Genomic DNA, 25,617 nt, shown 5'->3' with positions numbered 1-25,617 from the left:
GTATCCCTACACCAGTGGGCATCTGGCTTTATCCATCCCCCATGCCTGTACCTGCCTCAGGCAACTGCAGCTCATGAGTTTCTTCTGCAGCTCTCTTCTGTTGTCACATCTGCACTTCACTGGCATGGTGTGGTCCTGAAGATAAGAACTATGTGTAAAAGCTCTGAAGCTGTTAAAGTACAGTTGTCTGAGGAACATTTTGTTTCTTCCTTTTTTTTTTTTTTTTAGAAAACCATATAAAATAGTCTTAATTTGTAACATTTATATAGAATACTTAAGAAAAATAGATTTCCTTTTGCATTAAGTAGTGTACACTACCTTTACACTTTAAGCCTTAATGAACTCTTCCTCTGTTATACAGAGACTACAGCAAAAAAGGATTGACATTTGAACAACAATTTAAGGTAAATGTCAAGAATAGCATGGCCTCCTTTCTCTAACTGACCTTAATGAATTGTCGCATTATCCTCCCAAAGCAACATAACTACTGCGGTGGATGCTCCTCAGTAGCTTTAATCTACCTCCCACTTGAAGGAGAATTAATTTGCTATTTATTAATAATTTACTTTTTTTTTCTGTAAGCTGATAACTAGCATGTATAACAAAGCAGCTTCCTTTTACTTTTCCTTGACAGTCATCACATTGGTTGTGCTCCTCAGGGAATGTGAAAGTCCATGTGCAGCCCTTTCTAACTGAAGTGCAGTTAGCTGAAGTTTGGTATTGTTTCTAGTATCTGGCTGGTTCAAGACTACAAGACTAAATTTTTCTAGAGAACAGTATGTGTAAGGTACCACAATATTTACTTCGAACACAGCCCTGATGTCGCTAAAGTAGAAAGGTGTCACCTTTGATATCAGTGCAAGTCTAGGTGCAGGCTCAGCTTTTCTTGACTTTTTCCAGGGTTGGAATCAACAAGCTGTAATTCTGACTCTGCTGCACTATGACAATATTTGCAGCATTTTACTGCTTATCTTTCTAAGCACTGAGGACCACAAGAAATTTTAGTAATATATAGGGTAGGAGAGTTAAACATTAAATTCATTTTCTATTAATTAACATTCTTTAAACAGTGTTATTCAAAACATACCTGTTTGTTCTAAGTATCAGTTCTATGCACTGAATTCTGTATAATTATTTACATCATCATTATCTCTGTTCTATACAAAACTGATTTAATGTCAATTTTCTAAAACAGAAGGAAAGACGGGTTTTTTTTAAATTGATTTCCAAAATGGTATTCTTGATAATTAATGGTATTCTTTCTGTAAGCAGATTCAAAACCAAAGTAGAAACTGCAAAAGAATTTGTGGTCTCTGGATTTTTGTTGAAAAGCTAGACCAAATTATCATTCAATTGAACTTTCCAAAGATGGTAAGTTTTGTTCAAAAATCTACTTACTATTTTTTTGTCCAAAAAGTGGTACTACTGCAAACTTCAGCTTCTCTTAAAGTTAAACATCGTTAGTCATGAAATGAGCTCCCTACATGAGAAATACTTTGTCATCTAAAACAGTTGCAATCATTCTGCCTACAACCATGACTATGAGCCAAGGCAGAAATGCCAAGAGGCTGCCCAAGTTAAACAGGACGTGGTGACAACTATCTTAAGTATGCTTACTTTTTTTTACTTGGTGCCTGAGAGAAGTTGGTATAAGCTACTGGTGTAGCCTAAAGCAACCATGAGTGTTGCTAATGCCAGCAGGACATTAGCCCACTGAATTCCTACCATTAACACCACACAAAAATGTCTCACAACGTCATGGTCTTTTCTTGTGTGCCTGAACTGGATCTGCGCTGCTTTTCATTCTTTACCTCAGTCCAGGAAACTACAGAAATGGACAGATGCTCAGGGACCCACAGTATTGAAAGCCTGAACTAGACTAGATTAGGCACAATTGCAAGCCATGCAGTGTATGTGAGGATATGAAATAATCAGTGTTGTATCTCTGCCTGGCTCTGCCCAGCCACCCCCATCACACCATTTTAGTCCAAGCTTTAGGTCAGCCCTTGCTTCGCCTCTCTTCATTATCATGGGTCACCCTTCTACACTTGACCAACTCAAAAAGGTGCTGTACTCTATAGGGGAACTTGATTCAATTATAAACACCTTCATCTAGCATCTAAATATCCATTTCTAGTATCTGACTCCCAAAACCATTAGAGTACCTGATTTTGAACTTTGACCTCCCAGTGTTTCCATCACAGTGTCTTTCTCTGCTTAGACAATAAAGTTGCTAACAAATAAATGTTACTGATTTTGGTCTGTGCCCAGATCATAATTCCTCTTTGAAATATGTTCCCTCTACTTAACTAGGTGCTGTTAAAGAGAAATGCTGTAAGATAATCATGACATTTCAGTCTTTCACTGTAAAATTAACACCTGGACGGTGGGTTTGCAAGGCAAGAAGGATGGCAAGAGGGTTGTGCTACATAGCTGGTTTCAAGTTAGCATAATTGTCACAAACATCCAAGGTTTTAATGCCTGAATGTGGCCAGTGTGAAGTAGATCTTTTCAGTAGCTTGAGCTGTTAGATGAGTCAAATGACTGTTGAGTTTATAAATATAATGACCCTTTTTTCTTTTACAAATCTGATTCTTCAGTGTTTTAACACTGGAGTGCTCATTTGTTGGCTTTTTCTTGCTTCTGCTTTTGCTGCCCCCCCAGTTCTGTGAGCACAGCATCTAGCACCTACCCTGCCATTCACTCTCCCTAAATTCATAATGCTCCGTACTACTCTTAATCCATTACCAACAGCAGCAGGAACAGTGTCATAGCATGTTGCAATGAATCCTTGGTGGATTCTGAAAACAACTGAGAGAAGACCCAGAGGGAAGTTCTCTGCAACTGCCTAGACTGCCTCTCTGGTAATAATGCCATCTAAAAATAACAAAGATACTACATATTTTTTTTCACAGGAGCTGGACAGAGGTTTATAGTTTATTTTTGATTCAGTAAGAACTTCAGATAGCAGCAAGCTTTGACTGCAATCAGTGAGTGGCCTAGATGATTCACATCCCTTGAGTGGACTCCTGAACCTCCATACCCATTACTTATTCCCTATGGTAGGTAAAACTCCCACTTTCTTACACTGTGTTCTTACTTGCCAGATTTAATAGTAATGAACCCATGTAACATGTATTTTATAAGTTTCGAGATCATGTTCATATTAGCTGTTTAATTTTTACCAAGAGTGCTCCTTGAAAGTCTTTATTCTGAAAAACAGAATGACAGTGCTTTGGGTTAAATCAGCCAGTTCTTCAGCTATGGAAGGATAATTGTGCTTCAATCCAGTGGGACATTGTTGTTTGAAAGCCAGTTCCCCTGACCTAGAGGATCTTCCCTGACTTCATCTCTCCTATTGGACTTTTCCACTTTGTAATTAAATATTCACTGAGTAAGAGGGAAACAAAGAATAAAGAAGGGAAAAAATAAGCCCTTTGTAGAGGTTCCAGTCCTCCGGTCCAAGGAATATTTAATTATTTAGGCAAAGTGGAACTGCTTCTCTGGAGAGGCTGAGAGGGTTCCACCAGGGTGGTTATGGTCCAACAGAGAAAATGGACAGAGGAAACCTAGTGTATAGATCTCCACAAAGAAAGAGGTTCCTGCTTCGCTCTTTCAAACAACATAAATAATTATACTTGCTAAGTGAGTTGAAGAGGAAAGGCACAGTTGATTCAAAAATTGATTGCCCTTAATTAGATGTTTCTTCTTTCTTTAAAATTATTGTTCTATCCTAAATTATTTCGGTAGCTATCAAGGAAGGAAAGCAATGTGAAATTAATCAGATTTATTGTGCCTGCTCCTGTAATAAATATATGATATTTGTTGCAATGGTTTGGCTTAAATTATGTTACTCAAACTTTTCTAATCTTTTGCAAAGTTAGCAAAAGCCTTAGGGGGAGGTATCCTAAAGAGGAGAAGAAGAAGAAGAAAAATATTTCTGACAGAGGGAGATTTTTAAAGCAAGGTTGATTCATTAGTGGTGTTACAAACACTGTGTACCTTTACCAGTGACATGTTCTGAATCCAGCTGATAGGTCAAATGCACAAGTGAAGTTTTAATGAAAACAGATGCCCAGAGGATCCTAGAGCAGCTGTGTCTGCCCATCGCTCCATGTGTGGAACATCTTCCCATTGCTTCGCAGTGTTACACTCCCCCACTTCCAAGAAATTGGGGGCCTCTTAAAACAAGGTTGAAAGGAGAAAGGCTTGCTAGTCAGCTGGCAACATATCTGCATTTTTAAGCTAGCCTGGATACAGCAGAGGAGAGCTTAGTTTTCGCTATGTGTCTGACCTCTCTTAGCCAAGTTCATAGCAGTGTGAGCTATCAAATATGACAGGCTTTTGGCAAGCATTTGCATGCTTTTGGCCAGAATCTCTTCCAAGCCCAGCTGGGATCAATTAAACTAAATAATAGTTCTTGCAATAACTAGTTCCTACCACACTCTTCAGAAATTGCTTAGTCTTCAAATGTAAATACTGTTAAGTTCATACCTTGCTTACCCTTCCCCCACTTTAAAGGAATTGTGATAGAACTACAAATCTAAGATTTTTAAAGCAAGCTCTTAAAGGTTGAATTGGAATAAACATGGCATGTGCAGGCATACTTCTTGTCTTCTGGTTTGCCATCATGAAATCCATTCTGCTTATCTAATATCCTAAATACGAATAAAAACCCCACCACACATTACCTTCTCTAGACTTCACATTAAACAGAGGTGCCATTGTCCATAACTGATTAGTAAACTGGTCTAACTAAACTGTTATCAAATCCTATCTTCCAAATTTGGATCAACTGACCAAAAAAACATCTGTCATGCTATAACTCGTTTCCAGGACCAGATAATGCTCACATTAGAATAAGGAGCATTTAAATTCAAAATCAGTTTTTCCTAGTGATTTTGCTACTTTATGGAGATTTGCTGTGAGCAACATGAATAATCAGCCTAGACTTTTAAAAGATTAAAAAAGCCAAATAAAAACCTGGAGCAAACACATTAATATTTTTCACTGTGACTGAAAAGCAGAATGATTTTCTATTCAAGTTTAAAAAGCCCTAATTTTTATAATTCAATAATCTCCAAATCTTTCCTGAGAGGAGCCCACACTAAAACTACGCATCCAAACAGTTATTTTCTCTGAAGCCAGGCAGTATTTGTACAGTTGTAAAGTCTCTGATCATTCCATCAGTTACAGAAGAATACAGTTCTCTGCCCAAATAAAAAGAAATACAATATTTTATTTTTTTTAATGTATGTCATGTAGTTTTATATGTTAGATTTACAAAACCTAATGTAACACTAAGAAAGCACTTGTTCCGCTAAGCACTTGAATGTGGTTGGATCACTCAGCTGCTTAAAGGCCCTTAAGGAATGGAAGCCAAGATTTTTATGATCCTGTGAAATGTCCAGTACTACCCTGGAATAGTGTGCTGTTTTGTCATTGCATTCCTTGTGTAATGACTTTCCCCACCAAGTATTCTCCCCTTATTTGAAGAGCTGAAATATCTTATTCGGCCTAGGCTCTATCCGCCTTGTCCTGCTAACCTGACAGTCTTACTAAGGAGCTTGCGGAGCTTCTGCAAGTAGTCAAATTTTAAACACTGTTAAATTTTACAAGTTCTGAAAATAATGGCTCACTTTAAATAAGCAGTATGAATAACAGAAAGCCTGTAATGCGTCTAACCTCAGAAATAATTCCTTAGTTGTAGAGTCAGAGAATAGTTGAAGGCACCAAGCTTGTCAGTTAAGTCCTCCTCTGTAAAAAGATTGGTAAATGTGACATTGCAAGGTCCTAAATTTATTCCTTTTACATAACCTTGGAGAATATGCTTATTTCTCTAGGAAGAGAGAGCTTATTGTAGTTGCCAGTACTGAATTGTTCAACAAGAAAGCTTATGTGGCGAAATCTAGAAAACCTCTTCTGCCTCACAAGAGGAGGTAGCCTTTAAGACCAATAATAATATCATTCAGTGGGTGGAAATTAAACGTTGAAAGTGTTTGCCTGTGTATGCTCTACTTTTTGTAGGAGATAAATTAATCTGCATTATCAGCACATTTTAGTGATATGATTCCACCTACTGTAGCTTGTCTATTGGTCCAAATATTTGTTTTAACAACAGCTTTAAAACCCCCACATTCCTGTGTAAAGTAAATCCCTGTTCCAGTAAACTTTCCAATAAAGGACATGCCATGCAAAGTTACAGTTACCCTTTTAAGGGGAAACCTCCACAGTAAGCTTGTAGGTTAACCTCCTGGCTAGAAACCAAGTGACATGACAGCAGCTAGGGAATTCAGGTCTTTATTTTAGATATACAAATATCAGCTTTCATTCCTAGAATTTAATCTCTCCACCAAAGATATGTTATGTGTTTAAGCATCAGTTCACTGTTTCTGAATGAATCCCGAAGGGACTGCCCCAAAGACAGAGTAGTTCCCCAGGAGAAAATAAATAAATAAATAAATCACAACCCACAGTACTTTCACATTCTTTCCCCGCCTATGCCTGGCAACCTTCTTACACTGTTTTCAGACTGCATTCCAGGGGAATGTTTCCATTAGACTCACAGATGAGGCAGAGAGGCATATAGATAACAAAGTGAACATTTCTGCTGGGTATCCCCAAACAGTTCCCAGCCTTGTCTTGTATCTGCTGGCTTGCTGTGTCCTCCAGAGATCCATAGGCACAGGAGCATGGTACCAGAGAGATACTAACCCTTGAAAGAGACACCAGATCATCTTGTGTTTGTGTAGAACACAACAGGTCTGTGGGTTCATATGGACTCTCCCAGTTGGTCTGAGCTTTTCTGTGTCTCCTGAAGCATGCAGATAGATAAAGAAAGGAGAATTACAATGGCTGAGAGTAGATGCAGTAAGGTGGGATGGAGGACACTGGAAGTCTTTCAGTGTTGGGGAAAGAGCGAGTACGGCAGTCTTCAAGAAACAGAGCCAGACAAATCAATTGACACACATGTGACATGGAAGGGGAAAAAAAGCATGGGCTTAGAGCAGTGACACACAGATATGAGATAGGCAAACAGATTACTCAGCTGTATAAAGCATTTAGTAAGATATTATTACCGTACAGCCAGGAACCACAAAGAGGGAAGGGATTAGATGCTTCTGTAAATTACCTTAGATCATACAGTGTAACAGACTTATTCCAGATTTTCACTCACATGGCTGATTCAAAACATAGGAGTGTGTGCAGATGGGGGAATGAGAGCAAAATTATTTGAGGGATGCATAGTACATAGCCAGTCATCTGTACACAAACACAACAGCCAGCACTTATGAATCAAGGTAGACAGATGAATCAAAAGGGCCAAACCAGTGTGGCAATACATAGTAAAGGTGAGAAAAGAGAATAAGGGAAAGCTGCAGGGAAGAGCTCCGCAGCTGCAGCAGAGAGCACAGCTCAGCCCCTGGCTGCTGTGCTGCTGCTGGTGCCTGGCCTTGTCCCCCAACCTGGGGGTGAGATGGTCAGAGCTGCTCCTGACGGTGGGAGGCTTCTGGGAGATGGGATGAAGATGAAGAGACAGAAACAACAGGAAAAGAAGAAGCAGGTTCCCTCTCTCAGCATCCATGGGGAGCCCCTTCCCTTGTCTTTCTGTGCAGGGTGCTGCTCTGACACCTTCCCCCTGGCTCTGCCTACCCCTTGCTTTCATCCAAGTGGGTACCACTCAGAAATTACTTTCTTGATAGACAGCAATGAAAGGAATAGGAATTGTTCAAACTGCAGCAGAGTTTGTATAGACCAGAACAAATCCAGACCAGCTGTCAAGCCTTTTGGACCAGAAGGCAGCATGTTACGTGAGGGAGAGTCCATCATTGCTCACTGCCATGGGAAATGCAGGTTACAATCATGGCACATGAGCTGGGAGAAATCATAATTTTACCTACTGCACACTGGTCAGTTATATGTGCCAGCAAAATGTCCTTTAATGGCTGAAAGGAGTCAACATTTCACAGAGAACAACAGATGAGGAAAAGGGGAACATGTTTTTTTTTTGGGTAGGGAGTTGATCACTGTGACAGGACTTTGATTAGTTGTAGCTTTGAGAAGAACATAAGATTTGTCATTAAAGGAAGGGCCACTAAATAACAAAATGGGGTGAGAACCTAAAAACTGGTCTTGATGGGCATAGAAACTAGAATGATATGCTGTGATTTTCTTTTTCGTTTAAAGAAACTCAGAATGAAATCAAAAGGGTTTGTAAACTAACTCTGTTTCTGTGCACCATCCTTTCTCCTGGTCTTGCTCTCAGCCCAGCAGCTTGGCATGGGTCTCTGCAATGATGCTACAGTCTGCAGAAAAAAAGCTCTTTGTTTTTCATCCTCCTTGAGGCCGACAGCATGTCTGCTTCCTCTGTCCCTGCAGTCTCTCAGGTTCTGCTCAGGCAGCATGTGAGCTCACGCTCACAGGCACGCACATGTGCACACAGGCATGTGCTGGGATCTCCCTCTTCCCACTGCCCCCAGCTCTGCAGTGAGCACTCAGCCCACCCTCAGACCCTCTGCTTCTTCCAGATCCAGAGTGCGCCAACTAGGAAAAGGCAAGCCAGCCTTTCGGATGTGCTGCCTGCTGACTTTGGAACAAAGTAACATGCAATACATTGTAGCCTGCAAGTAAATAAAACAGCTCCTGTCTTTTACAGTCAGTCGTTGACAAAGACGTTAAAGTCAGTTGGGAAATTATCGAATATTACATGTCAACAATATCTGAAAAGAAACCCCAAAAATATTTACTAATACCACGTGTATTAATCTATGTTCTACATTAACTCTCTTCTAATGAAAGATCCACATTGCATCCTGAATAAAAACATATTGTTTATAATCTTAGTAGGTATTTTTATATAAATACCTACTCATAAAAGATTGCTTACAAACGTAAGAATTTACTTACTTTAGTATTTAGACTGCTAAGGTGGAACATACAAGTCCTGAAGAAGTGGATCCTGTCTTAGGTCAAATCTTACTGGATGGCCTAAAGTGCATGGAACAGAAAGAAGAGACACAGAAGACATCAGGAAAAGAATGATCTATATTATATTATTAAGTTTTTGTATGTAACATACTGATGATGTATTAAAATCCACCATCCGATTCCTATGATGTGTTTTACTTTAAACAGGAACTAGCAGACACAATGCCAAAATACCTCACTGAATAGCTAAGTGTAGTGTAATGCAACACGTTAGAAACAATCTGGTGAAAGGAGGCAGGCTCCATGTGCGTGAAGGGTACACTTTGAGATTTGCTGAGAGCCTGTGAAAGCACGCTATATAGAAAAATGTCTTGAACTCAACATTACCACACACATTTTTTGAAAAGGAAGTAAACTCAAAATCACTACACACATTTGTTGAAAAGGAAGTAACGACAGCAGAGTCAGTGAAAGTGAACATATCAGTCCTGTTGCACGATCTCCTGCTGGGGCCTGGAATGGCTCCTTGACTGCCATCACTTTCATCTGTGCAAGCAAGGAGTGGAAATTGTTACCAAACCAGAAGCATCTTGGCAATGCATGTGACAACTCCTTGGTAATTTACTTTTTTCTCCAGTCTCAGGAATCCACAATACTCATACTATTCCTTTCGCGCAAATCCATCAGTCCTTCCACTGTCCACCCACGGGTTTAATGCTTCAAAAACACCTGCATTCATCCTCTCAGTTTCCTTTCAACTACCTGTTCATCCAATAAGGGTAAAATGTCCTAGCTGGGTATTTTGAAAGTAGTTTTGTAGTTGCCTTGGTGGGGTAGAGCAGCAAGATTTAAGGTCTTCCAATCCTTTAACATCTGCTTGAGTACACATCAGGGGAGGGAGCGCAAAGGTGGAGAGGTGGGGGCAGAGAGAACAAAGTGATGTGAACAAAAGGACTTCGGCTGTTTTGCAAGAGCAGCTGTTTCTTTCTCGGGTGCCAGTGACTCCATGGTGCATCTCTCATGTTCTGTCAGCCATACTGACAGGTGAGACAAAGAGCTTTTCACAGCAGCTGCTCTAGTTACAAGAAGAATGAGTGTGCTCAGGAGGCTGGAAACCTTTAACACATGCAAACACAGATGTTTGCATAAGCTCTGAAAATTTTGAAAAAGAAAAAAAAAAAGGTGAAAGCACTTTTTACTTGTTTTTCCTAAAGTTCAGTTAGCTCCTGCCTTTGATTCACACAACTGCATTAGAAGGACTAGACAAGGACAAAACTTAGGGGACAGAGTCTTTGAAAGATACAGTTCATATGCCCGTAGAGAGAGGAGTGGTTATCCAGCAGGTTTTGAGCCTTTTGTTGGAGGGGACACAGTTCCTTCAGTCTTCGTAACTGGTTCAAGTATGTTACGTTTTCCAAGGTGCTACTAGAAAAGTGCCAATATTTGCAGCAATGTTAAAAAGTTAAGCTGGGACTTTCCATTTCAAGACCAAGAGAACTGTCCTCCCCCATGCAGTCAGCTCTGTCCCTACCTTTCTGACCAGGCTGAGAGCTGCACATGATACAGTGCAGCATCATGCCGAGATGCTGTCCTACACCAATGCCATTGCCCTGATCAAGAGCCGGTGTACCAACCCCAGCTCTGGGACATCCTCAGTGCTCTCTGTTGAATGATGAATAATATGAACAAAAAGCTTTATCCAGCTTCTCTGGAGAGATCCGTTTTAGAATTTAGATTATCACCCCTGGTCTTTATAGGATCTAGACACATGCAAATACATAGTCTAAATTCCCCCTCCACAGCCGTCTGGTCCATGTAGTACTTCTGCCTGCTCTCTGCCTCTCACCAGCAGTATGTGGAAGCACTCCTTCTCACATGTAGCCACAGCCTGGGAAGAGCTGCCGCTGCCAATACTGCATCCACCCAGACTGCAGTGTGCAAGGTAGAGACATCGGGAAAACTGGGATCTAGTCCAGGGTAGTCCCACCCCAGCCTGTGTATAGGTGTCCTACACTGCAGAGATTATAACTCATTCCATTTGTAAGATTGTCATTCTCTCATTCTATAGTATAACAAGTGGCACATATATAAAGAACTTTGAAAACAAATATATAGTCAGGAAAATATAAAAAGAAATCTAGTTTAAACAGGAAATGATAAGCAAGGGAATAATTTTAGATGGACATGAATTTTCACATTTTATTGAGGAGTTACATTAAAATGCTTTCCTATAAACAAAGGTTGAAAATTAGATGTTTTAATGAACACAGTTATATATTAGAGACTCGAAAAAAATAAGAAAACAGAAAGAACACCCATATTCTTCCATCTTAAAAACAGATTTGTTTACACTAAATATCTTCAGTGTTTAGAAAAGAATTAGGAGAGAATAGTAATAGAACCAGAAGCTTGGCTCAGTAAAGAACATATGGATTTTTTCTTCAGTCTCATTAGTCACAGAATAGCAAGCAATCAGACATTTGTTTGCTGGTGAGGTGGACTTCCAGACCCCAGTTCTTATTGCATGGAGTATTTCGACCTGTAGTGCTTGAAAAATTGAATGTGAATTGGCAAATAGATTTGGAGCAGACATGTATAATTTTGGGCAAAAAGCATGCATTCACTGAAAATTTTACTCTACTTTTGCGTGATCATTCATCTGATATTCACAGTCTGAATTTCACAAAAAATACTCCAGTAATGATCATACAACAACTTGAGTGCTTTACCACCCATTTGCCTGAGAAATAATCATAAAATCATAGAATGGTTTGGGTTGAAAGGGACCTTAAATATAGCCTGGTCCCAACCCCCCTGCCATGTGCAGAGACACCTGCCACCAGACCAGGTTGCTCAAAGCCCCATCCAGCCTGGCCTTGGACACTTCCAGGGACGGGGCATCCACAGCTTCTCTGGGCAACCTGTTCTAGTGCCTCACCACCCTCACAGCAAAGAATTTCTTCTGTATATCTAATCTAAATCTACACTCTTTCAGTTTAAAGCCATTCTCCCTTGTCTTATCACATGCTTTTGTAAAAAGCCCCTCTCCAGCTTTCTCGTAGGCCCCCTTTAGGTACTGGAAGGTTGATCATACAGACTGTTTCTCACTGACCAGCAATAGTCACTACCTATCAAACTGTAAAGCATAATGTAACATCCTAGGTAATGTCTAATTTTGCTTAGTCATAGATCATTAGTGTGAATATATCAGTGAAAAAATATTGTATTATAGATACATTTTAAGAGTCAACAGTGTTACATATGTAATAGTGTAGTGCTGAGCCTGACAAATATACCTGCTCTCTCAGGGCTCGGTAGCACAGCACAGTGGCTGGATTAAAGTCAATCTTCCATCAGCCGTCTTAAAATATGGTCAGAGTGGGAAACAACTGTGCAGAGCTGCCCATGATGTAGTGCCACATTACCTTTCATGGTCCAACTCACAGCCATTAAAGAAAACTTGATGGGAATCAGGAGCCATTAGAAATCGCTTTCATCAGAAGAGTCATTGTCCCCTGCCCAAGCATGATACCATCCCTCACAATTATTTTCCTTTTTTGTCATACACATGAGAAAAATGTACCTTTTCTCATGAAAAATGGGACCCATCATCTATAATTAAAACAAAATAATCATTGTGTTACACACATATCCCCCCTTTAAGAGGATGGGTGCTTATGATGGCTATTAAATATATCACTTGGGAATCACTTGATACCGTAGCGATGAGAGCAGTGTACACGTTAGGATAGAACAGAAGATGCATAAATTGGGTGTGAATGAAGGATTTGTTACTGCGGTCTTCAGCAATTGAAAGAGTATTAAATATAAAAGAGTGTAACAAGGGAAATGTAAGACATGCTGGCTATGTCCAAGCAGGGAACATGCAGCAATGTAATATGAGGTTAAAGCTGGAACTCTGTGAGAGTGTGAATATACCTTAAAAAAAAATCACAGGTTTTCAATTCCTCTCCTTTCCATGGAGATTGTTTCCTACATTTTCAGTAACATTTCATTCTACAATCATGTCTATTCATTATTAATATCATGATACTCTAGATAAATAATTCCTTAAGAAAGGCCATAAATAATGATATGATAATATTCTGAATAAATTCAGTTATTCTGATACATAAGATGTCTGAATGTTAAATAAGCCAGACTTTTAAAACATATTCCAGTATTTATCAAATGTAGTAAGAGTTTTTTTCCAGTACTGACCTCGGAATTCAGCTTGAAATCACAAAATGATCAGAATTTTGTTTAAATCTCTGTCTTTCATTACAGAACATGATTGTGTTCAATTCTGTTTCTCATCCAGAATAGGTGGACTCCTTCCAGCATTGCAAAAAAGAAAAATACATGACACTGATAATATAAACTGATGGGTGTTCCAGAAATAAAAAATGTTATGTTTATTGCTGTATTTCATTATGTGAGTCCTATGCCTTCATCTGGTATCTTCTGTTGGTGAAAATAAGTTAAAGCTGACACTCACTGTTTTACACTTTAATTTTTATTCCAGAGATGCTCTTTTATTATTGATAATTATTACCTGTGGGTATTTCACTTGTTTCACTAGCCTCTAGTATTTTCCTCTTTTTCACTAAAAAGATACAATAATACTATTGCACTGATGGCCTTCTGGAATCCCTGAACTTTTCCAGAACCACAAACCTGGCTATCAAAACATAGCCACAAGTGCTCCTTGGTGAGCAATAAAATATTCCTAGCATCAGCACTGGATCCAAGCTTTTATAGACAATTACAGGATCAAATAGTTACAAGGAGTAAGATATTTTCAAAGACTGGCTGAGGCTACCTCTGCCTATGAATAGCTACTAGAGATACACCCACTTATAAGGAAACACAGGCATCTCTACAAATAAACAAATAGGAATAAGTTGTGAAGCCCAGAGAAAACAAAACATGCCAAAGCCATCTAGAGCAGTAAGCAGAAGTCTTCTTTCCTTTATTTAATAACTTAATGTTTAATACTGGAATGAAGGACTTATTCATGGAAAGGGCCTGAATTGTATTATTTTCTTTAAAACATTCAGATTTTTTCCTTGATGAAAAAAATAAATTTAAACTTTTTTATTCCACCTCTCCTCCTCTTTAGAAAGTTAACAAGTAAACCTAAGCAATGGAAGTTATTTTCCGAGTGGCACCACCTAGCTCTTCAGCAAGTTTGTCAGACAACTTCCTAGCTCTAATACTGACTCCATATTTCATGATTTCCTATTGCTGTTGGACACACCAAGCTACCTGCTGGGATGGCATTTTTACTTGACTTCTCTTTGAACTGAAAAATCTATGCTTTTTCCACGGCGATGATGAGTAAATGTTTCATAGATTAGATTAGAAGAATGTTTCATAGCCATAAAGAGGTGCCTCTCCATGCTCTCTAGCTTACATAATTCAGAAATATCAGTTCAACAACCTGTTCTAGTCTAAGCCTTACACTGTGCCTGTCACAGTGGTATTTATAGCTTGGCATCACTCAGAACTTTTGTATCTGTCGGAAGGATTATTTTTTTCTGTAGAGAAGGTGAGTTGAGCAAATATATTTTTGCAACAGAAAGGTCAACCGAATAATTCTGGGTGACTTGGGTGACAAAGTTACTTAAGTGTGGGTCATGCTGCCCACATAGTTTGGCTAAAAAACATGGGAAGACATTTTCAAAAGTAATGAATCATTTTCCTTGGCTAAAAAGTTTCATCTTGACATTTCCCAAAAAGTTTCTTTTTCACATTAGTCTCCAACAAACAACTCCAAATAGTTTCAAAGATGTGATGCTTACCCCCTGTCCTCCTCAGCAGAGAGGGTTTACAAACAGTCTGAATTGTTCTGTAGCAGAATGCAAAAGCCCTGCCGCAGGAAGTCCAAGATTTCTTGCCATATTTCGTAGGATCCCAAGGGCATGGCAAATCAGAACGGCTCTCTGACCCTCCAGCACAGAAGCTTCCATGTCAGTGATATCAGTGACCCTTGTCTTTCCCGTCGCTATGTAGAACACCAGATGGTCCCGGGGGCTGATTCAAGGTAGTGAAAGGTGCTCCTGCTCTGCTCACCTCACATCTTGCACCGCCGCATGCAAAATGCTTGGCTCCAACCTGCTCGCCTTACCATCAGCGCCCTGTAGAAAGTAGCCTGCAACTCCTCTCTCCTCCCCACCAGACCACGACACCAGTCAAGACACTTGACACTGACCACATGTGTGAGACAGAGGAAGCAAAGAGGCTGAGCCTAGTCACCTTGGCTGATGCACTGCAGAATGGGAGCCCTAAGCCAGACCAGCCGGGATGGTAGAGGAGCTTTTACTGAACTAAATGGAATGGAATCACCTAGGCAACAATATTGCAACTGTGTAAGCAGCACTAAGATATCTGGCTAGCGATATGCATTAATTAGACAACGTTTTAAACATCTTAACAATATGTACAAGCACTGCGTAAAGCATCACCACTATTAGAAACTGCAGGGCCAAGGGGGGAACACCACCTTTTTCAGAAGTTGTCTTTTCATCATCTAAAATCCATGAAAAGATATTGCATCTGAAACTCACAAATACAGGTTAAACCCTGACAATTGTAAATGGAAGGTTTCATGTTCCCCTTTTTTATATTTGCAGGCCTTGAAGGCTCTAATTTAAACACAAGAACCACAGCTACTGATTGACCGAACCTGTGGTCCTGCCTGCAATGACACATGTACAGTTTTAGTGACTTTCACACCAAGAAATGTGAGATTTTGGTGGGGTTGTTTTAAAATGAAATTATATCATAGCTTTTGAGGTCTGAAAGTTTCCTACCATTTGTCAGTTTAATAAACTGAAGATTTTAATAGAGATCTTTTAACAACACATGCTGTACTCTGAAGGTGTGAATATTTCCTAACTAGCCAAGTTTACATACTGCTCACACAGGAAACTCACAGGTTTGTAGCCTGACAGTGAAATTTATCTATAACTGTGTAATATTAATAAAAAGTAATCTTTAGGACATCTGCTGTGCACACTGAAAGGCTTGGGTCATGCTTTTAGAAGAAAAAAAAAAAAGTAAAATTACCTTCAATTAGCCTTCTAATTCCTCATTTAGCATGAGTAATCCTTCAAAGATCCTAGGTGTCCACAAATCCCAAGACAGTTTTCTGGCTATCTTACACTCTTGAAAGGCAAACTACTTTGTTCAAAAACCACAATATAAAATGGAACCTAATTTTAGGTTGCATTAAGGGCATTGTAAGAGCATCTTCTTGGTAGTGAAAGGGAAGCATTATGAAAGAAAATTATGCCCAAAAATAGAGCAGATAAACCTTCCAAATGCTTATTTTAATAAAATACTCCATCTACCTTTCTAGATCTGTTGTTAGTGAACATTTCAGCTAATGCAGTGATAAGCAATAACATATATGATATACAAATATATGCTTCTTCCCTATGACAACCCAAACTCTGCAGTGTGGATGGTAGGTATCCACCAAGGAGGAAAATGTTAGAATTTGGCCAGAATTTATAATTTCTATAGAAAAACTGTGTGTTAGAAACATGGCACTTTACTGGTGCAAAGCAGCCCTGAACTTCACTTACTAAAAGCCACTTTCCTCTTTGACCCATCATAAACAGCACACTTACAGCATGAGGAGGTTCGGAGGGGCCTTAGCACAGTACACTGACATGTATGAAAAGGCAGTAACTGCTCTTTAACAACTTGCAGTTTCTGAAGAAATCACAGACAGAAGTAATGCTGCTAGCCCTGTTTTGCCGGTAGAAAACTCAGGTGCAAAGGAGAGTGGATGGCGCAGACATTACACCATTAGATTGCCTTGGAGTCTTTGACCACAGCTGAGGGCTCGTGTCCGGGAAGGCTGAGCACACTCGCAGCAGCTTGGCTCTTTGTGGGTGCTGCACCCACACTCCATTTCTGTTGTATCACAAGTGAAAGAAGAATAAACCATCAACCAGGGAAAAGGCCTGAAAAACTCAGCCCAGGAACTGGCTGAAGTAGATGCTTCAAGTAGAAGCTGTTGGAGCAAATCACTTAATAGTTACTGCTAGCAATAGCAACAATAACTTCTTTGGTAGGGTGGATGAGGAGGAGCAACAGTATGATTTATTGGCACTTATGTTTTATACATAAAAGTGTGCAATTTTAATAATTTTCTCATTTTTATTGCCTGAGGTGCTTAAGATACATAACCTCATTTTTCAGACTACATCAGCACTAAGAAAACATATTTCAAAATTTTACAGAGTAATCAATCTGGGATCTATGATTTACCAACAAAATGCCAGTTGAAACGAATCCATCAGCTTTAAAATATGCTTTCTATTTAGCTAGGTGAAATAAGTACCTCTGAAAAAAAAGAATTATTCAGTTTGCAACCAGGGTTCTTCGTGATGAAACTGAACTCTTTTCAATTCCCTTGGAAATTTGGAGTTGTTTTATTTTTTTCCTGGACAAGCACTGCAGCTAACACACCCCTGGTTTTGCTCACACTGTGATCAGTAAGTGGGTGAGCAGAAACAGCTAGCAAAAGTACTTTGCTTTCATTTTGCTCACCCTAAGTTACTAAGACATTGAAAGTTCAGGTGAATTTCTGTCATCTGCATTTAGAGACATTTAGGCATCTAGTGTCTTGGAAGCCACGTACATCTGTCACTGTCAGGGAGATGTCGGCCACAGGAAATAATACTGATGAACATGCCGGAATGTTCATTTCTCTCAGAACAGAAGATGCCACATAGCTGAAATGCAGATTAAACAAAACTGCCTACTTCAGCTGTGAGATTTTAGATCTGCAGGGCTCCTCTGATATCTGTGATAGGGTTATACTAACACCATGTGCTTAGAAAAAGTGCATTTGTCTAGAGCCTCTTTGAGAAATTAAAAACTTGGCTAGTTTAGTGGCTTCTGTTACAGCCCTTATCCAACATTATCAGTTTGTTTCATCCCAAAACTTTCTCTTAGACTACCAAGCAATCTGAGTTGTTTCCCGGTGAGGTTTCAAAGCTCCTTTTGGCCACTTTTACTGTCTCCTAACATTGTGGGTGTCTGGTTTAATTTTCATATTTTTGGTGCTGACTGCCATTGGAGATGACTAGTGTCTCAGCACAAGCCTCCTAAGGGAGGGAGACTGGTGCCGAAATAGAGCATGGACACAGCTCTTGTCACAGCCCTGTCCCCCCTCATGTCCTCTCTTCTTTTTTGTTCCATGGCTCAAACCTGTGGGAAAGGAAGAGCCATCTTGAAGCCCAACCAGAAGGGCCAAAACAGTGATCTTTGGGTGGGAGAAGTGGCAGTGAACACCCTTTACCAGATCAGACCAACCTCTTGTCACACATTGCTCTGTGCTCTGGGCACAGGGCAGGAGCAGGCGATGAGCACCTGCTCCTCCAGGCACTGTGTTTTAAGAAACTGTCAGCAGCAGCAGCGACAGCATTTTGTTTTGGACGCCATCACTGTGAGCAAGGGATGTCCGGAGGATGCCCACTCCTCCAGGCTCCTTCTCACCTTCCTCTGCCACCCTGTTCAGATGTCCAGCATTGGAACTGTCAGCTTAAAAAAGGAAGCACCCTGATTTGAGATGGGCAGCTTAGAAGAGAGGGTGGGTAATGTAATTTTGACGTTTGTACTTTAGAGTCTTAAATCCCACTAAGCCCCATTTAAGGTGTGCAAGTAATTTCTCTAAAGATGGTGCTACATACTAGTGTTACATATTTAACAGTTTTCTTGTTACCTTTCCAAAAGAAATATCAGCCTCGCTTGAAAAGGGAGGGATTTCAGATATACCAGGGCAGTACTTGCTTTTCAAGCATCTTAAAGGCAGCTGTGCAGTCCAAGCAGAGGATTTGGCAGAGGTCTGAGTGTGGTGGTAATACTGCCCAATCCAGACTTTTTTTCTTTAATGGAAAATGAAGGAAAGTCCTGCTTTAACAGGATTCAGACACTGGGTCTTGGAAACAGGCTTTGGTAACCAAAATAAAAAGGATCTCAGCAACTTTAATGGCCTCCTTCACTGAAGCCTGGCCAAGTACTTGCATTTAATAATTGAAACTATCAGTTTACTTTAACACAGTGGATATAAATCTACTGTCCAATACAGATACAAAATCCCTCTAGCTTCACTGTCTGTAGCCAGAATTGGGTGCAATATATTTGTAAAAAATGAGACACAGGGATGTTAACTGAAGTAACATTGTCATTATGATTAGACAATGAGGTGGCAGCTGATAATCCTCACATCCTGGTGCCAATGTGGTGTTTATAGGTTTCAATGAAATCACTGTGACCTCAGGTAGGTGACAATGTGCCCTGTGCAGCTGAATGGGCTGCATGGGAAGAGCCCACATCTATCCCCAGTTGGTGCGAGCTTCCTGAGAGGTGAGCTAGTCTTTACTGTACCTCAGAATTTGGCCCAGGAAAGTTTGGATCTGGATCCCCGACATTTAAAGAACATCTCTACTGCTGTCTAATAAAATAAAAATATTAAATTTTCTAGTTAAAGGCAAATATATATTTTTCATTAGACCAGATGTTTTTTTACAACTTTTAGAGAGAAACGTTACAACTGAAGCATGTTTTACACTTAGAGCAAACTGCATCACTGAATGCACTGGGCTGTATAGAAGGGGCTGCAGCACCATGGCCTGGTAAGAACTACAGATGATGGCCTTCATCTGGGTCCTCAGCTCCAGAAGGTCCTCAGATCACCAAGATCTGTTCTGTTAAAGTACTCCATAAACTACGCTTAAAACACACCTGCAAAAATATTCATTTCTAAATTAAAATGCACATGCATATAACTTTCAATCTTCACTTGCTCTGCTAAGTCTCACTTAGTGAGCTCCCAAACATAGAAGACCACCACTGGGCCCAGGAAAGGAAGCTGACAATGAAATTTTCTAGAATATAAAAAGTCCCTCTGTCCACTAGAATAGGGGGATAGGAACAAACACACAAAAAACAGATGTGTATCTACCCGTTATTTCCAGCCGTAGACTGCTGGCTATTGAATTAATGCTCTTTTAACTTACAAATTAACTAGCTTTATACAATCTTCCTTTGAAACTTTTGGAGTGCCAGTATGAAATATACTGTAAATTTGGTAGAAGGGAGGTTTGTCTTTGTCTGTAGTAGCTAACAGGTTAAAGCAAGTCAGAGAGATATGTTTTAAGCTGCAGAAGAGGAAAAGAACAGTTCTGGAGGAATATCGCACTCTTACCAGATCAGCTTTTTCCCACAAAAAGTGCCAGATGTTCTCTGCCTCCAATACACAGCACTGGTTTTCTGCACAGCCTGGCAGTGTGATCTGCTTACTGGATTACCACAAAATAAAATGTGCTATTTTGTGTTAAGTGTGTGGTAACTACATGGTAGATGTGTTGGAAGCCACGATTGCTATTACACAGTAACTTGCGGTATCGGTATGATATTGCTCTATGAGATAATAGCAGGGGGCAAAGACCTGCCTTGCAAGGAGGCTTGGATGAATACAGCAGTGTGGCCATTGCTTAAGATTTCAGCCTGTGTCATTATCGCTCTATCAGCGCTAGATCAATACTATTGACAGCTGGGTAATTATATCACTTTATTTTCAAATACTGAAAAGGCACAAGAAGGTTATAAAATATTCCTAAGGGCAAAATTAACCCTTGCTCAAAAAGCCATCATGAGCCATGCAAAATGCTTATGTGCTGATTTAAATCAGGGTTTCCAATTACCTCCCTCAGAATTGCCTGGGCTGTTGCAAAGTTTAAGTGCATTGAGGAGGGAACATACTTTTTGTTCACACTGAGGACAGTTCATGTTCTGGTATCAAAGAATTTGATTAAGTTTAACCAGTTAATGATGAATTATAAAAAGGAAAAGGAAAATATGCATAGAAAAAGAAGAAAAGCAGCAAAAGCGGAAGAAACAATATCTTTGTCCAATGTAAACCAAGAGTGACCCAGAGGCTCGTGTGGAATTATTCTGCATCACCCTTGCTGGTCCACTGTGTTTTATTTGGGACTAGTTACATTTGTAGAAAAGTGACTGATTAACCTGCTGTTCCTATAATAGCTCTTGAAATGATTTCTTGTTCCTGTTAATAACTCAGCTTTTAATAACAGAACTGAAAGGGTTATCTTTAGTAAACCACAAAAAATTGAAGTTATGCAATATTATGATCCCACTTTAGGCAAACAAAGGACTTTGAAATAAGGCAGCGTGTACCCATCACTAAAGTTAACACCAGATTTTCAGAGGAGCTGGCTTGTAAAAGAAGGGAATGTCCACCCTGCAGAGAATTACATCATTTTGACAATCATTATTGCGCTGGAACAACACAGGCTCTTTCTCCATCCCTCTCTCCCTCCCACTTTTCTCTGTGTTTAATGTAAATAAAAATGTTCTCAAATATTTCAACCATTAAAAAAAAAAACCCAACGTGTAATTTTATTTCTATGAGTTCAATGGGGAACTACATCTTCTTGAACCACTGTAGTGCCATAAGGGACTTGTTCCAGTGTTTCACGTCCCTGTTTTCATTCTTGAAACAGGCACATTATGAACAAGTGACATGATTCTGATCAAAGGAGTCCCACGAATGCTGGTCAGACTGGGCCACTGACAGAAAGACAGTTGTATCTTTCAGCAAAATGGCTGGTTCTGATACCCTTTCACACAAACTTGCAGCGTATCCCATGGAGAGTCCTACTGTGACCACTGAATCTAATTATGCAGAAAGACTGGGGCTCACCTAATTTTAGCTTTCCTAAAAGCTAGTCTTCCAGCCTCACTCTGTAATCAGTGAAGAGAGATGAATATCTTCAGAGAGTAGTCTACTTACAGTTGAGACAGATGGAAGTTTCAGATGTGGAGTGCCAGGATCTGGTCCAGAGACACATTTACCCACCCACGATGCTATCCTTAGCACAGAGGGTAGTAACTTGCATCAACAGCCCGGTACGTGCAGTCAGCCTACCCCACAGTACAGGAAGATACAAACTGGTGTCAGAGAGAAATCATAACAGGAATCTTTGTGACCCTGTGCTTAAATAAATACACTTGTCCCTCGATTTATCTAATGCCTTATAAAACCAGAAACTGATTCAACATGGCCTGGGACAAGCTGTTTCCCACAGTCTGCCCTGTGTGCAGTTCTGCAGGAGATGCGCACACAGAGAATTTCAGGGAGACCGCAGGCTCCCAGGGCTGCCCGGCACAATGCTTGGTCATCCTCTGTAACGGATGGAGAGAATCAGGCTACTTCAGAGGATAGTTCAGAAAAACCAGCCAGATAGCTAAGTAGGTGCTTAGAGCTGATTTGGAAGCCTTATGCAATATGTAAGCGTTAATATGCTAGGTGGCTTGGAAATGCCAGTAGATCCATTTGAAAACTGTTCAGAAAAACAGTATTCCTAATAGAAACTGCTTTGACTTAGTACGGACATGCTGCTGATTTATGTCAAAGAGAAAGGGCCTTCTTTCATGTAGGAAGAAGGATCACTGTAGTGAATGCAACTTTTAAACCATACTTGTCAAGGTCTATTAAAACGCTTCATAAGAATGAGTCTCATAAAATAAGAGGATTACAGTAACTAACATGGTTATCTCTGAGATTTTTCCAAAAGGAAGGATAAACAGGATGTGTAGATTAAATCCTAATAACAAAAGATTCTGGTTTCTTAGGTTGTTAAGACTGAAACGCAATGCAAACAGTTTAGCTCACTTATTATTACACAAAGTTCTAATAAAAAGCTGGAAATATAGATATATAAAAATATCCCTCCAAAAGATTTTATATGTGTTTCTATGATCCATCAAATCACTCCCACTAAAATAAAATTTAAAAACCAAAACCTGTAAGAGGTCGAAGGAACTACCAAAGTTTCCCAGATGATTAATTAACACCTTCACCCTCTCTTTCCTGCTGTGCAATTGAATCACATTTATTTTACATGAACTTCAGTTCAGTCTCTTCATTTTTCTAACCTTACAAACAGGAGAATAGCCCTGGTTAAGCTCCCCCATCCCCCTGTCCCTGTCCCCCCCGTCCCCTCAGAACATAATTAATTCCACTTTCCTTGTCCTATTCTTCCTCTAAAAATATTACTAAAGAAAGAAGCAGAAAGCACTAGTATTAAAAAAATGATTAAAAACCCCTGATTTTTCTTCTCATTTTTGTTCTTTTTACTTGGTGATGGCAACACAGGAGTGGTATAAGCTGGTTTCCTTCTTGTCAGAAGAGAACATAAATGCACATGCACATCTACACTTGGTCACCACTAGGTATCAAATATCTATCTGTTCCCACAGCAAAAAAAATGATCCACAAAATTGTACAACTACTTCTTGTGGCCAAGTAAGTAAAGTAAATCATCACTAAAGATAAACATCACTTATCTCCACACTCCAAGTAGGGGAGTAAATTTGATTCCACCTCAAGACGTATCCAGGCATCAAGACAGAAAATTGCTTCAATGAATTACCAGAATTATGTTTAGAAACAAGTTAGATGCCCCCCTTTCCCCGTATTGTCCCCAAAATTCAAATCACTATTTAAAGAAAGTCTTCTATATGTCCATTTCAAATTTTCCTCTGGTCTTCTGCCAGTACTGCCTTGTGGTTAAAAAAGTCCTTTTCCTCCTTGCCCCTTACTTCTCTGATACTAGCAAACATGTATCCTCCCCACTTTTTGTCCACCCAGCCAGGCTGCCCTAGGGCACATCTGCATGACTGGGGACAGGCTGGGCCTTCTTGCAGCACATGTGGAGTGAAGAGCAAAAAGGCAGCTCTGCTCCCTGATCTGTGCGGTTTGGTCTCCTGCTGCAGGTGGTACCACCACAGCAGCCCCACATCGTGTTTAAGCTAAGAGACCCCATCAAGGTCTCTGCATTGTATGCCAGTGTGAAGCGCAGCTATTCCCTAGACCCCCCTTCTCTTCATTCCTTGCCTTTCTCTGCACCCACTGCAGCATGGCCATTTTCCTTCCAGAGTCTTTCACTGATGCTTCGTTCAACAGCACCAATGTTTCCCTGTAGTTGTTGCAATATTTCCTTGTATCTCATAAGGCAGTTACATCCTTGGACTGTGTTTTTAGGGGATATATTGCATTAGCAGTTCAGAGTCATTCTATAACTGGGTAAGATTTAGGCAATTCCTGGGAATTGCTAAGTACCGCCTAATTTTCACAGCAGAATAGGATATCTGTCACAACCTGTATCATGACAGAAAGGGCAGCTCACCTTCATTTACAGAGCAGAAACAATAAGAGGAAAATGAGAAAACACCAATGGTGAAGTTGCTTGTGCTGTCAGAGGAACATCATGCTGGCACATCTCAGGGGTGTTAAGTGAGGAGCTGAAGCCTGAACAAACTCAGTGAGGAACGCCTAAAGACACAAACATCGCTCAAACTTTCCCTATGCTCAAACACTCAAAACTGCACTTCAGTGTACAGGTCCTACATCAAAGATACCAGGTGCTTATACTGGTGAACTTGCAACCCATTACTACACCCCAGCATCTGAGTCCACCTGCATTTCAAAGAGAGATATGGAAACTACTCTTGCACAGGAGATGCTACCAAAGACACCAAGAGTGGGGCGAGCCACGTGGTCCAGCAGATGTCAGAATTAATCTTGCCCTTTACTACAGGTATCTTTAAAATGTATTTTTTGAGATTGCATTCAATCTTCAAGTTTGTATAAAGCTTTATCTTTCTTCATGTGCTGTTCAATTTATAGAATAAATAAATGTTATTCATTGCTTAATGAATTTCAGCCTGTCTTGAACAAGAAAATATTAACTTCTTTGGTTAAATGTAATTTATTATGCTGACAGGAATATTCCAGTATATTTAAAATATCCTATTACAGTGTACAAAGAAATGTAAATGATCTGCACAAAGAAATGTAAATTCCTATCACTTACAAAAGGAAACAGAATGTGAACATTTCTAGGAAGGCTCCTTCTTACTGAGTGAAAAGTTATTCATATACATTTCAAAAAAAGTAGAGAGCTCTGCCTTACTACAAAAAATTAAATAGCTTTTTTTATGAACATTTTTGTGAGAATTAAATATGCAACTTGTCAAGTGAAGCAGATATTAATATTTTCCATGTGTAACAGGTAACAGATCAAGCCAAAATAGCACCTTCCCTATTTTCAATGAAGAAGAAAATGTTTTACTCAAACATTTATGTAACTACCAAAAATTTTGTGGTTCAGAGAGAAATACTGTACATTTGTCATTCATGTCATCAGTTTAGACTAAATATTTTAGAAATCCATGCTGCTATTTACATGTAAGCAAATTCCCGCTTGATTTAACCTACTTAATGAAGTTCCTTTGTGAGATGCCTATAATATACAAAGAAGGAAAAGCCTAAATGGAAGTTAAAAGCCAAAACAAAATGAACATACTTGGAACAAATCAGTCACTAACGTTACACTATCCTCTTCATCTGTGATATCCATATCACTGTTCTCCAGACTTTACAAAATATAGCTATTAAAATCAACTGTCTTCTGTGTCTCTGACACAGCTGTACCTCATGTTATCAGACTGAATAGCTCACACATCCATGAAGAGTACTCACAACTTCCCAGTGACTTTTGCATGGGATGAAGATGTACATGGTAAAGGTTTGCATGGGTAAACAAATACAAGTGCTGGTTTTGAGTAGGAATGAAAACACAA

The 25,617-nt window shown here is 39.7% G+C and overlaps 1 long non-coding RNA gene across 2 annotated transcripts in view; it reads right to left on the bottom strand.

The window, feature by feature from the left end:
• LOC308059358 overlaps nucleotides 1-25,617 on the bottom strand; it is a 186,677-nt gene that overhangs the window by 120,170 nt on the left and 40,890 nt on the right. For both annotated transcript variants that reach the window (XR_013926214.1, XR_013926215.1), the window contains exon 1: nucleotides 1-25,617. This exon is cut by the window's left edge; it is cut by the window's right edge and continues 40,890 nt beyond it. This is a non-coding gene — a long non-coding RNA (uncharacterized lncRNA).

Source organism: Falco punctatus (assembly GCF_963210335.1).
Source record: "Falco punctatus genome assembly, chromosome: 2".
NCBI lineage: Eukaryota > Metazoa > Chordata > Aves > Falconiformes > Falconidae > Falco > Falco punctatus.
This window is presented reverse-complemented; position numbering and strand designations above follow the sequence as displayed.